Raw genomic sequence first — 3,571 nt, forward strand, 5'->3', positions numbered from 1 at the left:
AATGATTGAGCATTGAATAAACTCCAACCATCCTCTAGCTATAGGCTTGAGGTCCAATCTTCTTAGTTGAACCGGCTTGCCTTTGGAGTCAATCTTCCATTGAGCTCCTTCTACACATATGTCCATAAGGACTTGGTCCAACCTTTGATCAAAGTTGACTCTCCTTGTGTAGGGGCATGCGTTCTCTTCCATGTATGGCAAGTTGAACGCCAACCTCACATTCTCCGGACTAAAATCTAAGTATTTCCCCCGAACCATTGTAACATAGTTCTTTGGATCCGGGTTCTTACTTTGATCATGGTTCTTGGTGATCCATGCATTGGCATAGAACTCTTGAACCATTAGGATGCCGACTTGTTGGATGGGATTTGTTTGAACTTCCCAACCTCTTCTTTGAATTTCATGTCGGATCTCCGGATACTCATTTCTTTTGAGTTTAAAAGGGACCTCAGGGATCACCTTCTTCTTGGCCACAACATCATAGAAGTGGTCTTGATGGGCTTTGGAGATGAATCTTTCCATCTCCCATGACTCGGATGTGGAAGCTTTTATCTTCCCTTTCCCTCTTCTAGAGGATTCTCCGGTCTTAGGTGCCATCAATGGTAATGGAAAAACAAAAAAGCTATGCTTTTACCACACCAAACTTAGAATATTGCTCGCCCTCGAGCAATAAACAAAAGAGTAGAAGAAGAAGAAGAAGAAATATGGAGAGGGAGAGGGAGATGTGGTTTCGGCTAAGGAGAGTGTAGAGGGGTGTGTTGTGTGAATTTGGTGAAGAATGGAGGTCTTTATATAGGGAATGGAGGGGGGGTTAAGCTTCGGCCATATGGGTGGGTTTGGGTGGGAAATTGGTTTTGAATTTTGAAGGTAGGTGGAGTTTATGAGGTAGGTTTATGGGGAAGAGGAGATGGATGTGAGTGGTGAAGGTTTAGTGGGGAAGAGAGATTGAGGTGATTGGTGAGGGGTTTTTAGGGAAGAGTGTTTGTGGGGTTGTGTGAAAGAGAGTGGTGAGAAGAAGTGAGTGGAGGTAGGTGGGGATCCTGTGGGGTCCACAGATCCTGAGTGGATCCTGTGGGGTCTACAGATTCTGAGTGGATCCTGTGGGGTCCACAGATCCTGAGGTTTTCAAGGATTTACATCCCTGCACCCATTAGGCATGTAAAAATGCCTTTGTATCCAACTCTGGGCGTTCAGCGCCAGGTTGGTGGCCATTTTGGGCGTTCAACGCCCATCTGTGTGCCATTTCTGGCGTTGAACGCCAGAACCATGCCTGTTCTGGCGTTCAGCGCCCAGAAGCTGCCCATTTTGGGCGTTCAGCGCCAGAACCATGCTCTGTTCTGGCGCTGAACGCCAGACAGATGCTCCTCTAGGGTGTGATTTTTCTTCTGCTGTTTTTGATTCCGTTTTCAATTTTTCTATTTATTTTGTGACTCCACATGATCATGTACCTAAGAAAACACGAAAAACAATAAAAATAAGAATTAGATAAACATTGGGTTGCCTCCCAACAAGCGCTTCTTTAATGTCAATAGCTTGACAGTGGGCTCTCATGGAGCCTCACAGATGTGCAGAGCTTTGTTGAAACTCTCCAACACCAAACTTAGAGTTTGGATATGGGAGTTCAACACCAAACTTAGAGTTTGACTGTGAGGGCTCTGGTTGACTCTGCTTGGAGAGAAGCTTTTCCATGGTTGCAGAGGGAGATCCTTGAGTTTTGAATACAAGGGAGTTCTCATTCCATTGAAGGACTATTTCACCTCTGTCAACATCAATCACAGCTCTTGCTGTGGCCAGGAAAGGTCTTCCTAGGATGATGGATTCATCCTCTTCCTTTCCAGTATCAAAGACTATGAAATCAGCAGGGATGTAAAGGCCCTCAACCTTTACTAATACATCTTCTACTTGTCCATAAGCCTGTTTTCTTGAGCTGTCTGCCATCTCTAGTGAGATTTTAGCAGCTTGCACCCCATAGATTCCCAGTTTCTCTATTACAGAGAGGGGCATGAGGTTTATTCCTGAACCAAGGTCACACAGAGCCTTAAAGATCATGGTACCTATGGTACAGGGTATTATGAACTTTCCAGGATCCTGTCTCTTCTGAGGCAATGTCAGTTGATCCAGATCACTTAGTTCATTGATGAACAAGGGAGGTTCAACTTCCCAAGTATCAATGCCAAATAATTTGGCATTCAGCTTCATGATTGCACCAAGAAACTTGGTAGCTTGCTCTTCAGTAACATCCTCATTCTCTTTTGAAGAGGAATACTCATCAGAGCTCATGAAGGGTATAAGGAGGTTCAATGGAATCTCTATGGTCTCTAGATGAGCCTCAGAGTCCTTTGGTTCCTCAGAGGGAAGCTCCTTATTGATCACTGGACGTCCCAAGAGGTCTTCCTCCTTGGGATTCACGTCCTCTCCTCTCCTCACAGTTTCGGCCATGGCGCTTATGTCAATGGCCTTGCACTCTCCTTTTGGGTTCTCTTCTGTATTGCTTGGGAGAGTACTAGGAGGGATTTCAGTGATCCTTTTTCTCAGCTGGCCCACTTGTGCTTCCAGATTTCTAATGGAAGACCTTGTTTCATTCATGAAACTTACAGTGGCCTTAGATAGATCAGAGACTAGATTTGCTAAATTAGAAGCATTTTGTTCAGAGTTCTCTGTCTGTTGCTGAGTTGATGATGGAAAAGGCTTGCTATTGCTAAACCTGTTTCTTCCACCATTATTAAAGCCTTGTTGAGGCTTTTGATCCTTCCATGAGAAATTTGGATGATTTCTCCATGTTGAGTTATAGGTGTTTCCATAAGGTTCACCTAAGTAATTTACCTCTGCTATTGCAGGGTTCTCAGGATCATAAGCTTCTTCTTTAGGAGAAGCCTCTTGAGTACTGTTGGATGCAGCTTGCATTCCATGCAGACTCTGAGAGATCATATTGACTTGCTGAGTCAATATTTTATTCTGAGCCAATATGGCATTCAGAGTATCAACTTCAAGAACTCCCTTCTTCATAAGCGTCCCATTACTCACAGGATTCCTTTCAGAAGTGTACATGAACTGGTTATTAGCAACCATGTCAATGAGTTCTTGAGCTTCTGCAGGCATTTTCTTTAGGTGAATGGATCCACCTGCAGAAGTATCCAGTGACATCTTTGATAGCTCAGATAAACCATCATAGAATATATCCAGGATGGTCCATTCTGAAAGCATGTCAGAAGGACACTTTTTGGTCAACTGTTTGTATCTTTCCCAAGCTTCATAGAGGGATTCACCTTCTTTCTGTCTGAAGGTTTGAACATCAGCTCTAAGCTTGCTCAGCTTTTGAGGAGGAAAGTACTTGGCTAAGAAAGCTGTGACCAGCTTATCCCAAGAGTTCAGGCTGTCTTTGGGTTGAGAATCCAACCATAATCTAGCTCTGTCTCTTACAGCAAAAGGGAAAAGCATGAGCCTGTAGACTTCAGGATCTACTCCATTAGTCTTAACAGTATCACATATCTGCAAGAATTCAGTTAAGAACTGAAAAGGATCTTCAGATGGAAGTCCATGAAACTTGCAGTTCTGCTGCATCAGAGAAACT

General features: G+C 43.8%; 1 non-coding gene across 1 annotated transcript; it reads left to right on the plus strand.

Moving 5' to 3' along the window:
• Positions 1 to 3,198: 3,198 nt before the first annotated feature.
• Positions 3,199 to 3,306, plus strand: LOC148545686 (small nucleolar RNA R71). Its single transcript, XR_015900729.1, has one exon. It is a non-coding gene; the product is annotated as a small nucleolar RNA R71 (small nucleolar RNA).
• The last annotated feature ends 265 nt before the right edge of the window (positions 3,307 to 3,571 follow it).

Source organism: Arachis ipaensis, chromosome B9 (genome assembly GCF_059453495.1).
Source record: "Arachis ipaensis isolate K30076 ecotype BB chromosome B9, ASM5945349v1, whole genome shotgun sequence".
NCBI lineage: Eukaryota > Viridiplantae > Streptophyta > Magnoliopsida > Fabales > Fabaceae > Arachis > Arachis ipaensis.